Source organism: Amblyomma americanum, chromosome 1 (assembly GCF_052857255.1).
Source record: "Amblyomma americanum isolate KBUSLIRL-KWMA chromosome 1, ASM5285725v1, whole genome shotgun sequence".
Taxonomy (NCBI): domain Eukaryota; kingdom Metazoa; phylum Arthropoda; class Arachnida; order Ixodida; family Ixodidae; genus Amblyomma; species Amblyomma americanum.
The window spans coordinates 285,337,853-285,353,636 of NC_135497.1; the positions used below are offsets into that span (position 1 = coordinate 285,337,853).

Genomic DNA, 15,784 nt, shown 5'->3' on the forward strand with positions numbered 1-15,784 from the left:
ACTTTAACTTGAAATAAGCAGCTGAAAGCATGGTTTCCAAATACTTAGGTTATTTGCTATGTTACTTCTCTCTCGTGCTCAGTCTTGGGCTGCTTCCTAACCGCACAAGGTCTTCACTTTCACATGCCTATTCTTGCTGCATGGCTAATTTCTGTCCGATTCGTGTCCTTCTGTGTGAGTTAAGCCTCTGAGCAAAAATTCTCTCTTTTCTTCTGCCAGAAAGAGTGCTGAAGGTTTTATTGACATTTTCGGCCATATCGAACACAAGAACACTGCTGGAGACGAAGAACACCGGGCTGAACGAATCTCTTCTGTTCTTGAGTGGCCTCAAGGTATTTTGTGCTTACTGGGTTATCCTCGATCACGAGTACATCGCCTTGCAGCCAGAGTTCTTGCGTGAGTATTTATGTATACTTGTATTGTTCTATTTTTCATGCATTCTAAATATTTATAAAACGTGACAGACCGGTTCCCTTTACAAGGTGCTACCAGCGCGACCTGCCAGTAATCCAGGGGGAATGTATTCGATGGTCGTAGGGGAGGGCTCGTTTCACTGCCATTTATCTACATGCGGCTGCAGTCACCGGTTAATCAAGCGCCCATCAGCACCAGCGAGCCAATTTAGATTAACTGCTTTTGCTGATGAATGGTTTGCGCACTGGGCAGGGTACCCCTAAGGAGGGAATTCATTCCCAGTTCTGAGCCCGTGCTGTTTCCTAGCAGTGGCATTGAGCTAAGACATGGTGCTGACAACGCCACTGTGCAATCAGTTCTTCGAGGAAAGAAAAAAAACCTAATCAAATTTTAGAAGTCCCTAAGAATTTTTATGGTTGTATTATTATGACAGATACACATCTGAGCCTCATAGAAGCATAGTTTAAGTGCATTACAGTGTAAGCCATCCAGTTCACAAATTTCGAGGAAATGTATTAGGCGACGTCAGCTCCCATAGCCGCAGCGCATGCAAAATTAGCGATTTTGAAAACCGCGGAAGCGCAGTAACGTGGCACTTACGAACTGCGCAAAAACAGTAATGAATTACATGCTTCACTGCATGAGAAGTGATAAGAGAAGTGTACGCAACCAGCTTGGGCTCAAAACATTTCTAACCTGTGTAGAATGCACTAATTTAATAGGAAAATGAACGAAGACAACTTGCTGGCAGTTTCGCAATTTCCTAATTACAATAAAAATAAATATTCAAAAACTCTAATAAGCTAAAAGGGTCCGCCTTTCTATTTATTAATGATTACTCGGCCGAAATTTGGGTGAGGCTTTGACATTTACCACAGAGCGTGAAGAAGGAACAAGGATACAGCAGACAGCATATATTGTAGACTAAACAAAAAAGGAATAAAACATCAAGCGAAAATCGCTTAATTTATTTCATTGATATTTTAGCCCACATTCGTCTAGTGTCATAAATGTAGGGACTGATTTTTGCGCTGTAACTTTAAAGAGACACTGAGGAGAAATTGAAGTTGGCTTATATCAATAGAATACCAGCTCCTGATCACAACAACGCCACTCTTACTGAAAACAAAGCTCTTGTAAGGTAGAAAATAGCGAGAACCAAAATACAGGTATCGCCGCCACAGGCCAATCTCGCAAGTACAAGCGTTATAACGTCATAGGACAAGAGACGCCACCTTGGAGGAAATTTCCTTCCTACATAGAAGCCGCAAATCTCGGAGGCTAACAAAAGAAGATTGTGTGGTTCGATATTGAAGTAAGTTTTGTTTTAGAACCGATAGTGTATTTTTATCACACAAGGAAGACCGACAAAAGACAACCTGAATGTTGTAAGCAAAGAAAACCGATCCTTGGAGGCTCCACAGGCGGCCAGGAAAGTTTCGATTTGTTATGGCGCTTCGCGTCTATGAGCTTTGCGTGCCCCGTGGTTTAGTTTTTGACGCGCCTCCATTTACAAGCGCCGAACAGCAGAGCAACTCGAAGTGCCGCTACAAGTGCTACTTAACCTTTGAAGGAGCTTGTTAAGGCTGGTCAGATGATCGCCACGGTCGATGAAAAACTATGATGGCACGATGGTCGGTGATCGTACAAGGCAGTTCGCAGTATAAAGAGCCCATGTGTCTTCGCAAGCTCGCCCTGCGAAGCATTCCCGGCTGTGCCAGTCAACTTCAAGCTACCAAACGGAAATCGTTTATTAGGGACGGGAGACAAGGTACAAGGCAGTTAAGAAAAAGTGCTGAAAGCCTAGCTGTGTTAGGCCAGGATATACGTAGCGAAAGCGCGGAGACTTCGGCATCAGAAGAGTGCATTCACTAGAGGCGCCTATTCATGGTCACATTTAGAGCAGTCGTGGAGGTGAAGAGAAAGAAGCCGTTCTGAGCGGCTGTGCTTCAACATGCTCCATGCTGGAAACAGCGCATCGGCCGTTGGCCGAGGTCTACCGACGTCTCAGGACACTACGGACTCGTACAAAGTTGTCCTTCCCCGATTGCCAACCGGTAATGTTGTCCTTCATACCGTTTTCCTGCATGCTGACCTTAAGGGTCGCCCGTACCGAGCACCTGACTTCCGTGATGCACTCGCACAGATATTGTATCTCCGGGAAATTTTGTGCATTGGTCAATACCAAATGAGCCACGTGTGGATGGTTACCTGCGAGAGTAGTTCTTCCAAACAGAAGCTTGTTAACAAAGCGGAGTTTCCTGTCAAAGGACTGCGGTGCATGGTGTTTGACCCGGATACTAAGAACGTCAAGGTTAAGCTCCTTTGGCTTCCCCGCTATATGGAACACCGGAGGATTGTGGAAGCATTAGAGCCTTATGGCACGGTCCAGTCTGTGGAGCGTGAAAAGTGGCGGTGCCCAGGGATGGAGCATATGGAAACGGCGAACCGTGAACTCTCCCTCACACTCAAGGATGGAGTGTCAGCTAGCACCATTCCACACACACTTAATGTTTATGGAGTGCAGGCATTAGTCCTTATCCCAGGGAGACCTCCACTGTGCCTCCGATGTAGCCGGGTTGGACATGTCCGGCGCCAGTGTCGCACGCCTCGATGCACTCAGTGCCGACGCTTTGGCCATACTGCGGAGAACTGTGTCTTGAGTTACGCTGACAGGCTGCGTAAGGCCAGTGGTCACGGGAAGATGACGTGGCATCAGAACACATTATGGATGTGTCTGAGGTTGTGGACGCGACCGGAGAACTAAGTCATGAGCATCGAATAGATGGGGAACAGAAGACTTCAACACCTCAAAACAACACGGGATATGAAGCGACTGGCCATCTAGCATCCACGCCTCCAGGACAAAAACCGCCGGACCCGGGCCCCCCCCCCCGAGAGTGTTACAGAGACTGCTGTGCTTGCTGCACAGGAACACCTCGTTGCCACAGGTCAACGTCCGGATATGCCTCCTGTGGAGTCAGTCGAGGCGATACAGCCAGTGAATGCTCGCCGATCCTCCTCTGATGCTGATTCTGCTTCGTCGTTGGAGGGTAACGGTGAGACGTGTGTGGCGTCGATCTCTGGCGTGTCAGGTTCTCTGTCGGCTGTCAGTGTTGCAGCGAGTGATGTGCTCCCCTCGGGTTCGTGGGCCGAGGCCCTGGCTGTCTCAGAGGAAGACATGGACAGCACCGCACCTTTGAAACGTCCTGCAGATGCTGACGAGGTGTGTATCGATGGCGCTGACCAGAAGGCACAATGTGTAGAGGCCACGGGAAGGGTGGTGTTAAAGAGGAGGGCGATGTCTGCCCGAGAGGCCGCCAATTTGGCGGCGGGCCACCACATTCCAGGGGATGGCGTTTGTTAAGACTGGCACCAAAATGGTGAGCGTCGCAGCATATCAAGTCGCTACCCTTAACGTTAGGGGTATGCGTAATCGTAGGAGGCAACAGCAGGTACGGCATCTCTTAAAGAAATGGAGTGTGTGTGTAGCCGCTATCCAGGAAACAAAGTTGTCCTCTGATGAAGAGACAGCAGCTGCTCTTGAGCCTTTTTTGTCGGAATACAGCATTATTGTTAGCCACGCGAGAGGCTTATCCGGAGGTTGTATGCTATTCCTGGCGAACACGCTAGAGATGACAGCCATGTCTTATTGCATAGATGACGAGGGGCGACTTATATGCTGTGATCTCACAATTTCAGGTGTACAGTGGCGGATTATTTGTGTTTATGCCCCCACAAAGCAGTGCGATAGAAGGTTTTTTTTCTGTCATTAGTTGAACATTTGTGCACGGACCGCAAAATTATATTGTTGGGAGATTTTAATTGCGTTTGTAGGGATGAGGACCGTTCAGTGGTATGTAAGAGATACGACCATAGTGCTGCATTACTTACCGATTTGGTTTCTGAATATAGTCTTGTGGATGTGGGGCAGGAAAAAGGCGACAGTATACATTTCACTCATTTTCAGTTTTCCTCTAATGCTCGCCTTGACAGAATTTACGTTTCTGTTGACGCATTAGCAAGTGTGTTTGGCTACTGGGTGCGGCCCATTTTCTTTAGTGATCACTGTATGGTGTCTCTTCAGATAGGAAAGTACACTCGGCATGTACTTCACCCTCGATGGGAGTTGTGGAAGATGAATAACTGTCTGCTCTCAGACGAAATCTTTCAGCGTGCTGTACCTACTTGTTTGAAGGACGTATGGTCACGCCGTGATCTTTCCATTTTTCAAAAGTGGGACTTGTTTAAACAGGAGATCAAAAACTTGGCAATTGAGGCCTCAGCAAGAATCGCTTTCCTGAAGAGACACCACCTTCGTGAGCTTGGGCGCACCCTAACGGAGCTACATGAGCTAGAGAGGGTAAGCCCGGGTGCCTATCTCGAAGAGATTAATAACGTAAAAGCACAGCTTCAACAATTTGCGACAGACAGATATAAGGGGGCCTTGATACGATCTAGGTCCCGAAGGTTTCTTGATGAGCAACCTTCTTGTCGGGCCCTGAGTGATGAAAGAGAGAATGCCCTTGCGAAGGAAATATTTGAAATTCACTATGGTGATTGCACATACAGTGATGCGCCTGGTATTCTTGCTGCTTTCTTCGACTGTTATCGGAAGCTGTTTGGCAGTTGCGAAGATCCAAGTCAGGGTTTCGATTACAGTTCCTTGCTCGGAAACTTCCCTCGACTTGATGATGAGAAGTGTGCTATAGTGAAGGGACCTATCACTTTGGATGAAATTCAATGAGCCATTTCTGCCCTGCAGAGTCAGAAATCTCCTGGGCCAGATGGTATTACTAGCGAATTCTATAAAACATTTTCGCCTTGCCTAGTGCCTGTTTTGATGGAAGTTTTCAAAGCATCTTATGATGTGGGTGTCCTGCCTCCCACTTTTTATTCTGGGCACACAATATTAATTCCCAAAAGCAAAGATACTAATCGGTTGAAAACTGTTGAGGGATATCGTCCAATTTCCCTTTGCGATGTTGATTACAAAATTTTTGCCAAGGTTCTTAGCAGTCGTCTGCAGCTCGTCATTATGGACTTGATAGGTCCGCATCAGGTCTGTGGTAATAGAGGCCGCAGTATTCAAACACATATCCATATTGCACGTTCAGTATTAGAGACAGTATCAGATGAGATAGGCCAAGTAGCTCTTATTCAAATTGACTTGGCTAAGGCGTTTGATAAAGTTCGGCACGATTTCTTGTTCGCGGTCTTGGAGTATGCAAATATTGGTGACGTCTTGCTCAAAGGCATAAGACTGTGCTATAAGAACTCCTATACAAGGGTTATTGTTAATCAGGAGCTAACGAAACCAGTACCACTAGAAGCATCTGTTCGTCAAGGATGTCCACTGTCTCCATTGTTGTTTGCCCTATATCTGGAACCCCTCTGTCTCAGTATAATTAACAGCGCAGCTATCCGCGGTTTCTCTCTGGCTCAATGTGAAGTTAAAGTTTTAGCTTACGCTGATGATGTCGCCCTCTTTTGTTCTGACATAAAGAGTGTACTCGAGGCTCTAAACTTGACTAAACAGTTCTGCGATGTATCAGGCGCGGCTCTTAATTTAGAGAAATCCAAAGGCTTTTGGTTGGGTCATTGGGGAACTAGGCCAAGCCAGTTCGGTGGTATATGCTGGAACTGTAGCCCTCTTGAGTACCTAGGCGTTCCGCTGCACCAAGTTCGCAACAGTACAGCCTACTGGGATTCACAAACTGTAACTCTACGGCGGCAAACACAGGCTTGGATGGGTAGGGAACTCTCAGTGTTTGCGAGGGCACAGGTCTGTAACATTTTTTTGTTTGCAAAGCTCGCGTATGTCCTTCAAGTCCTGCATTGTGCGAGGAGGAAGGTGCAAGCAATACATAGAATATTTGCAGCATTCGTTTGGCGCTCTCAATGGGAGCCGATGAGGCGTGACAACTTGTTCCTTCCCTTAGAGGGTGGTGGAGTGGGCCTTGTTCACCTGTTCGTGCATCAACTCGTTTCCCGTTTTTTTCTTTTTCAAATCGGCAAACGACCCGTTTCTGGTAGCTGTGCTCATTAGGCGGCTTAGTTTTCATTTGCCTTACTTATTCGCACCGACTGTGCAGGCTCGTGAGGGGACTTTATGGGGATTTCTTAAGGAGGTTGCTGACACTTTCAATTTTCTCACTGTGCGCTTCTCTTTAGATTACCTGTATAGCCTCTCGAGAAAGCAGATGACCCAGGCTCTCACTGAGTCTTTGTTCCCTACACCATTGTATCGGCAGCCTTATCTGGGGTCTTTGGACATCAGTGTTCTAAAGCGTGTTAGGCGGATGTGCATTCAGGCAGCCGCTAAAACGTTCTTTTTCAAACTACACACAGCGACGCTGCCTGTCAAGACATTTCTTAATGACAAGGGGATGTTTATACCCTGGAATGTGAATTGTCGTCTGTGTAACGTGCCTGAGACAATTGATCATTGCTTCATCCTGTGCCGTGATGCCATGTTCTTTTGGGACATACTACAACGAACTCTTAAGAAGGACATTGAAATTACACCATACACTATTAGATTTCTGCCTGTTGACAAAAACTCTGTTGTGCCTTATGACGTGTTTGTGTTGATGGGACTATTCAGTCTTTGGAAAAGCCGTATGATGGACAGACATGCCGAGCCACCAAGATCGTCCAAATCTGTGTTTCGGGAACAGTGTGCGTTGGTGAGGAGTGTATATGCTGCTCACGACGAACCTCCAAGCTGGCTGCCGTGCCTAGATGCTTGTGTGTGCCTCCCTGAATTTTGATGTTTGATGGGGATGCAGTGGTGAGTTAGGGCTATGGGGGGCTCATATTAAGCAGCCCGGTAACTTGAGACGCGAACTAGTCTGATTGAAGTTTCCTCCTTTCTACAGAAGTTCTTCCATGCAATAAAGAAAAAAATTTAGAGCAGTCGTGGCGAAGCGGTAGCATCTCCGCCTCAAGCGCCGTAGGCCCTGGTTCGATTCCGAGCCTTGGCACGTGCCTTTTTTTTTTTACTTGGTGAGTGGGCGGGGGGTTTCAGTGGCTCCCATAGATGCCGCCGCCGAATACATTGGTTAACGGTTAAGCGCAGGCTCGGTTAAGGCGCGTTTTTACTCTGGCGTAACGCGCGCGCGCGCGCTGTACGGCGACGTCAAGTCGGCCAAAGCGAGACCCTCTATACTCCAACTGCTCTTGACCGCCGACGCGTTCGGCGGCTTCGGCGCACTCTGACCGCACTGGCGGAGACTTGGAGCATGTGTTTATTTCGCGCCGAGTGCGCCAACCGCCGCCGGCAGGGCAAGACCGATTCGGCTCCGCGGTGAGGTGCGCGTTGTGACGTCAATAAATAGCTTCGGCAGTTGGGTGGGGCTGTTCTTTTCGAGCTCTCGGCTAATTTAAGCTCGAGCTATCGGCTTATTAAAGGTACATGCAAGTGGGCGAGAGAGCCCGATCCAGTGGACCCCGTACCTCCGGAGACGCGCGGAAGCCGTTGAAGCGTCATGCGTCGGCTTTACTTTCAAGCCGCCAACTCTAAACGCGAGCGCCCTTGAGCATCCATTCGTTTTTTGCGACAAAAAATAAACAAATAAATAACCTGGCCCTTGCAATCGTTGGAGACCTCGACGCCGCCTGCGGCACCGTGCAACAGCGCCGTTCAAGGAATAACAATCCGTTGGCCCCAAAGCCCCGGCCAGCCTCCGATGGGCGCGACGCGCCGGCCTTTTCCCGGCCCCTCGCGACTCACCCGCACATGGGGTTATGATATTTATTTTGCAACGGCTGCTCACTGAGGAAGGGGGAAACGACCCGCCGGCACCTAACCTAACCGTGCTCCCTCAATAGCGTCGCACGCTCTGTGGGGCTGAGGTCGCTGAAATGCTGGACGGAGTTTTTGCGAGAACTTCGTTGTCGGGTTCGGGAACGGGGCCCATCGTAACGCTGGCAAGACGCCGGGGCAAACGTAAACGAAGCGACGGTAGCGACCCCCGATAGATGTCTTCAACGTGCGGCGGCGGTAGCTTTCATTTCGGCGGCTGCTAGACCGCACCGCTAGCAACCAGGAATCATGGAGTCTGCGTTTACGTCACGTCCACGTCACTCCGTCCTATGACGTCGTAAGAGTGCGCCGTGGCGTAATAAAAGTTCCCGAGTTTGAATCGGAGCGGCGGGAAAAACTTTTTCAACTTCGAATCCAAATTTCTTTGAAATAAATGCATCTTTCGCTCCCGAACAAGCGGCAACAAAGCCATGAAATGCTGAACTATCAGATTTTGCTAACAAAAAAATTTGATAGAGTTCTCCTCACTGTCTCTTTGAAAGTTTATTGAAAAAAAGCTTGCGCCCGCTCGCGTAGCTTCAAGATGCTGAACATTAAAGATGTTGTAAGGTCTTTCTTTGCGAGCGTTGCGTTGTGTGCGTTCATTTTTGTGCGTTTGTATGCTCAGAAACAGCCGCCAGTCTTCTCTGGAAGCAGCAGGCAGATTCGGCCTTACCGTCTACATTTTGATTTCGCAAGAAAAGCAAACAAGATTCGTGCATTATCATGAGATAACCACCAGCGTGATGAAAAATGTGACTGATGTGGATGTGAAACGTTTCAAGCTCAATTGGCAGTGCATTCGCATAGTGTACCACATTGCATGACTGCTCAAAAGTCGAAGCTTAGAAAAATATTTCGAGCAATAAATGTATAATTTTGAGTTTCGAAGTGAAATAAACACTTCCTATCAAGAAGTATTTTAAATTTATAATCAAAAAAAGACTCTGTGGTTCCGGGGACCTTTCGCGTGTAAATCGAACGTGATAACCACTACACCACAGAACCGAGCTGCGTAGCTTTCCCCGGGGCTAGGTTTTGTAACAATTCTTTTGCTGTCGCGAATTACGTTCACTGCTTTTGCTGCCGCTAGTGACATTCGCTGCACATGGCAATATGTCAAAGGCGGCAGCTAAATAATTGCTGCAAGCACATCCTCTAGAATTGCATTGCCCCCTGGCCAATGCGCGTTGCCACTGTGGGCAGAAAAACAATCCTGTGGGCACTTAAGTCAGCTTTCGCGGACGAATGCAAAAACATCTGCTTTGAGTAAAGGAAAGGGCGCAGTAGTTCTCAGATCTCTACTCAAGAAGGACGTTCTGGCGGGCTAGTTTGTTCAAAATGAAGAGAATGAGTACACAGTCTGCACTTTGTCTTTTTGTGTGCCTTACGTCCCGTCTTGTTCGCGCAGTTTGTACTCGTTAGAGAGTTATAGCATATCGTTACCGTGTTTACGTTACCGTTTACCGGACCCGGAAAGCGACGTCTGCGCAAGCGCCGCCACTTACCGGTCCGCAAGCACTTTACGGAATCTCTTTTAGCGTTGCGGAGAGTTAGCGTTCGCTCGTAAACAAACATGGCGGAGCCCTGCACGGCCGCTTCGGACCAAATACAGCACCACCGCCGCGTTCTTCGGCGCCATTTCTGGCTATACATGAAGGCATTCCCTTTTAATTTGCAAACTCTCACTCATACGTTGAGGTTTGAGTAACAACTAGGCCATGTTTATGAGATTATTTGCCGATTTTTGAGCAGTTAAGCCTGACTTTATATCGTGTACATAGCCAAATAGCAACGACTACACTGGACCTCTTCAGTTTTGTGTCCGATTCAACTATTTTTCTATACTTTCACGAGTTTTTCCTCGAAAAAAACTGATAATTCTCTTACTATATTTATCAGTAATTAGAGAAAATAAAAAGTTTATCCGGCCCGGAGTTGGCGCGCTTTAACTTAATCCCACTAGATGGCGCCAGTGTGTTTGCATCCAGACACAAAAAGAAGCGACGATGCGGCACGGCAAACAGGTGTCGTAGTTGCATCTTTTACACCGCTCGTAACGCAACGTGCGCTGTGTATGCAAGCTTACTGAGGTCTACGTAGTGAAAATCTCTACGGGCGAGGGTAGGCAAATGTGTCTAGCTTCACGGGCACATTTGAAAAGCCGCTGAGTCGGCTGTTAGCTAAAGTGTAGTCGTACGTCTTTATATGCAGAGAAAAAGATTATTAAAGTGGCATCTCACTTCTAAGAAATTATTGCAATGCATCCGTATTTTTTTTATTAAAAGCTGGGCATCCGCCATCATCATCACTCGTTTTAGCCTTACGGTAACTTGTTACGGGAGAGACGGTACGCTAAAGCAATTTCTGGCGTGCACCTATTGGCACGCGCGAGGAAAGCAGAGACGAGGCGTCGGGCTTGGAGTCTCGGTGCCAACTAGTTTTATTCTTTCTTTTTTGCGCCGGCCCTCTCTCGGCGGCCGGCTGGCTACGGTCGACTACGGTCGGCTACGTTCCGCGCTGGCAGCACCGCGGCTTATCCGCGGCATATTTGTGTTCACCACAGCACTCCCCCCCTAGTGAGAACACGAACGGAACCAACACGAGAAAACACTCGTGCGATTAGAGGTTGGGGCGACTTGGCGCATTTAGACGTCTGCCACTGCGCGTGTGGTAGGTGCGAGTATCAGGCGTGGATGCATTTTCCTCCCTGGTGGAAACCGCTGCCCTGGTGGAAACCGCTGCCCTGGGACGAGGCACTCTTGTATGGGTTCCAGGCGACGGGATGGAGGTGGGTGTCATGAACTGCGTTTCCATGTACGCAGCTTTAAGTCTGTCCAACGAGACAATTTCCCGCCGCCCCCGCATTTCGATAGTGAACGTCTTCCGCCCACGACGAAGAAACTTGAATGGCCCATCGTACGGTGCTTGTAGTGGTCGTCGTACAGCGTCGTTCCGCAGAAAGACGTGACTACATGACTCAAGCTCGTTGCTCACGTGTGTCCTCCTCTCTGCGGGCTGTCGCGGAGGTGTAGCTCGGAGCTTGTTCATGATGTCGCGAAGGCGAGATGCGTAGTCGCTGGTGGAAATGCGAGCTCGCTGTTGGCCAGATGCAAAGAAATCACCAGGCAGACGTAGCGTCGTGCCGTAGACAAGTTCCGCAGCGCTGCAGCCGATATCTGCCTTGCACGTTGTGCGTATGCCCAAGAGCACGATAGGCAATGCTTCCACCCAAGAGTCGTGTTCACTTGCCATGAGTGCTGCTTTCAGCTGCCGGTGAAATCTCTCGACCATTCCATTGCTCATCGAGTGGTAGGCCGTAGTCCTGATGCGCGAGACGGCGATGAGTTTCGTCAGGCTGGCGAACAACGCAGACTCAAACTGGCTTCCTCTGTGCGTTGTAATGGAGGAAGGCGCACCAAAACGACATAGCCAGTAGTTGACAAAAGCGCGAGCAACAGTTTCGGCTGTAATGTCGGGAATCGGGATAGCTTCTGCCCACCGCGTGAAACGGTCGACCAAAGTGAGCAAGTACATTTGGCACTGACAAGGTGTCAATGGTCCAACTATGTCCATATGGATGTGGTCGAATCGAGCATCTGGTCCTGGGAAAGTCTCCAACGGTGTCACCGTGTGAAGCTGAACCTTGGACCGTTGACACGCAAGACACTCGCGAGTCCACTGTCGGGAATCGCGGTTGATGCCAGGCCATACGAAACGCGCCGTGAGCAGCTTCTGGGTCGCCCGGATTCCTGGGTGTGAAAGTTCGTGTAACGAAGCGTATACCTCACGACGGAGGCAAGCAGGCACGTATGGTCGAGGACTACTTGTAGATGTATCGCAACAAATGTCTCCTGCTCCGGGCAAAGGAAACCACTGTAGGATGAGTGACGTCGATGTTTCCTGCATACGGCGCAGTTCGTCATCGTCGCGTTGAGCTGCCGCCACTTTTGCGAGGCCTATTCCCGTGTGAGTGAGGGCATTTACTGGGCTGCGCGACAGAGCATCGGCGACAGCGTTGTCTACTCCCTTTATGTGGCGAATGTCCGTGGTGAATTCCGATATGTAGGACATCTGCCGCAGCTCGCGGGCTATTTGCGTGCCGCCATCAGATTTGAGGGAGCGTAAGGCGTAGGTGAGAGGCTTGTGATCAGTCATTATAAAGAATTCCGTCCGTTCTAAGTAATGACGAAAGTGCCGGATTGCTGCGTAGACGGCCAACAGCTCGCGTCCGAAAGTGCTGTAACGCTGCTCGGTGGGTGTCAATTTCCGAGAAAAGAAAGCGATCGGTTGCCATACTCCTTTGTTAAGTTGTTGAAGGACAGCCCCCACAGCTGCGTCCGAGGCGTCGACCGTGACGCACTGTGGGACTCCCTGTTGCGGGTAGGCGAGAAGTGTGGCGTCGGCGAGGTGTCTCTTGATCTCTTGAAAAGCCGCTTCGGCGTCGTCCGTCCAGAGCAGCTCCCTAGCAGCTCCTTCGTGTGTCGACAGCAGAAGGTGGAGAGGGTGCAGAATGGCCGCGCACCGAGGTACGAAACGTCGGTAGTAATTTACAAGGCCAAGGAACTCGCGCAGCTGGCGCTTAGTGGTGGGTCGTGGAAACTTCTCGACAGCTTTAACCTTGTCTGGATGAGGTTGAATGCCAGAGCTTGAAACAACATGGCCAAGAAAAGTCAGCTTCTCGGCACCCAGCTCGCACTTGTTAGTGTTAACCAGGATGCCATGCTCCGCCAGGCGCTGAAACACTGATCGCAGATGCGCCTCATGCTCGTCCGGTGAAGTGCTTGCGATGAGTAGGTCGTCGAGGTATGCATGGCAGAAGTCGAGGCCATGCAAAACGCTGTTGATAAAACGCTGGAATGTCTGTCCGGAGTTTCGCAGGCCGAACGGCATGCGCAAAAACTCGAACAGGCCGAAGGGCGTGGTTATCGCCGTCTTCGATACGTCCTCTGGAGCCACGGGGATCTGATGGTACGCCCGCACGAGGTCGATCTTGGAGAAAATCGCCACACCATGTAGGCTGGACGTCACATCATGAATGTGAGGTACCGGATAGCGGTCTGGCACGGTTGCTCGATTGAGGGCTCGATAGTCGCCGCAGGGTCGCCAGTCTCCTGGTGTTGACTTCGGCACCATGTGCAGTGGAGACGCCCATGGGCTAGCGGACGGGCGGATTATGCCGAGCTCGAGCATGTGGTCGAATTCCTGTCGAGCTGCTCGCAGCTTTTGCGGGGACAAGCGGCGTGGGCGTGCGTAAACTGGTGGGCCTGTGGTGGCATACATTGTGTTTGACGGCCGCGCTGGCCTGTGGTGGCCGCGTCAGTTCGGGGAATTCGCCGAGGATGCCGGTGAATCGTGTAGCGCCCGGCGGTGCTACGAGCGTGGGGCTGAGGGGAGGATGCCTGGATGGCTTCCCGCGCACTTCTGCGTGTGACAGGGGGTCCTGTAAGCGCCGGTTGCGGACATCGACAAGCAGTCCGAAGTTGCGCAAAAAATCCGCTCCCAGGATGGCAAATTTTACGTCAGCCACGACGAAAATCCACCGAAATGTCCTCTTGAGGCCCAGGTCCAGTAAGAGAGAGCGTTGCCCGTACGTCGGTATCGTCGTATTGTTGACAGCTTGCAACGGTGCTGCGCACGGTCGTTTGCGATCGGCTGGCGACGCTGGCACGACACTAACTTCCGCCGCTGTGTCGACTAGGAAACGAGCACCTCTTTCGCGATCGGTCAGGAAGAATACCGATGGGCGACTGTCCGGCAGGGCGGGGGCACTGGTCACCCTTAGCGCTGGCCCGGGGCGTTTCCCGAATTTTCACAGGGCAGCACACAGTTCCGTGCAGCGTTGCCGAATTTGCGGTGGTACCAGCACACCCTGCGTTGTTGTGGTTGTGATGCGGTACGCTGTAGTGGTCGCTGGTTGCCGCTCGAGTGCAGCGCTGCGACGGTGTCTGCGAAGCGAGAAATTTCCTCTCGCTTCTCTTGCAGGGAATTGGCGGACGGTGCGTCAGCGTGCACCGACGCGACTGTGGGCACGGCGACAGCCATGAGTTTGTCGGCGAGCTCGGCCATCTTGGCAAGGTCTGTCTCGCCCGACGCCGTGAGGCCTATCCGTACGCTTGTGAGAAGCCTTTGCAGGAACAGTTCCCGCACCAAACGGCCGTCGCTTGCTGTCGTGCCGCCGGCCATTTGTTGCATGTGGCGTAGCAACTGGCTGGGCCGGCGGTCGCCAAGTTCGGCCTCCCGCAGTAGCTGCTGGAGACGCTCCGGCTCTGTAGGTGTGACACGGCGAATCAGTGTCTCTTTTAGCGTCTGGAGGCGTTCTCTGCGGGTGGTGTTAGCAGTAGGTCCCGCACCTCGCTGGCTGTCGCAGGCGGAAGGCTGCCCACCACGTGGTGGTATTTAGTGCTGTCAGCAGTGATGCGGCGTACAGCGAACTGCGACTCAACTTGCACGAACCAAAGTTCCGGGTCGCCAGTCCAAAACGGAGGTAGCTTCACGTCAAGTACGGCTACCGTGGGACTGCCGGCGTCGCTTGGCTGGTTCATGGCTATCACGTCCGGGTCACCAATTATTGGCACGCGCGAGGAAAGCAGAGACGAGGCGTGGGGCTTGGAGTCTCGGTGCCAACTAGTTTTATTCTTTCTTTTTTGCGCCGGCCCTCTCTCGCCGGCCGGCTGGCTACGGTCGACTATGGTCGGCTACGTTCCGCGCTGGCAGCACCGCGGCTTATCCGTGGCATATTTGTGTTCACCACACAACGCGCTAACCTGAAAGTCCGGCGTCCGGTAACACGGCAAACGGTAACGTAAACACGGTAACGATATGCTATAACTCTCTAAAGATCTCGACATGTCGGTGAACCCCTCAACCCCGCCTTAAACTTTTTTTTACTTATTATGTGTCCCGTGACACGGCATTTTCTTCTTTCTTTTGCGGCCACGAATTACGTTCATTGCTCTTGCTACCGCTAGTGATATTCGTTGCTCCTCATGGCAATATGTCAAAGGCGGCAGCTAAATAATTGCTGCAAACAGATCCCCTAGAGTTCCATTGCCAGCTGGTTGCTTAACGTCACTGGTAGCGGAAAAACAATTCTGAGGGCAGTGCACGTTAAAGATCCCCAGGTGGTCGAAATTATTCCGGAGCCCTCCACTACGGCACCTCTTTCTTCCTTTCTTCTTTCACTCGATCCCTCCTTTATCCCGTCCCTTACGGCATGGTTCAGGTGTCCAACGATATATGAGACAGATACTGCGCCAATTCCTTTACCCAAAAACCAGTTATTATTATTACTACCACTTCAGTCTGCTTACGTGGAGGATTGCGAAATCATGTGTATTGAGGAAAGGAAACGTTTTTGAGGAAAGGAAAGGGCCCAGTCGCTCTCAGACCTCGACAGAGCGGTGGACACCTCAACCCCGCCTAAAAAATTTTGGGATCCATTTTGTGGCCCATGACTCAGCTTTTTTTGTGACCTATGGCTCAACGCATTGTTTTGAGACTCACTTTGTGACCAATGACTCAGCACTTTTTGCGACCCATTTTGTGTCCATGACTTATGAT

The 15,784-nt window shown here is 50.5% G+C and overlaps 1 protein-coding gene across 1 annotated transcript in view; it reads left to right on the plus strand.

Annotated features, from left to right (window-relative positions):
• The window catches only part of LOC144097694 (nose resistant to fluoxetine protein 6-like), a 124,575-nt gene that overhangs the window by 5,138 nt on the left and 103,653 nt on the right, over positions 1–15,784 (plus strand). The window contains exon 4 of the mRNA XM_077630342.1: positions 220–396. The gene's annotated coding sequence lies outside the window, so the exon portion shown is untranslated. The remainder of the gene's footprint in view (positions 1–219; positions 397–15,784) is intronic.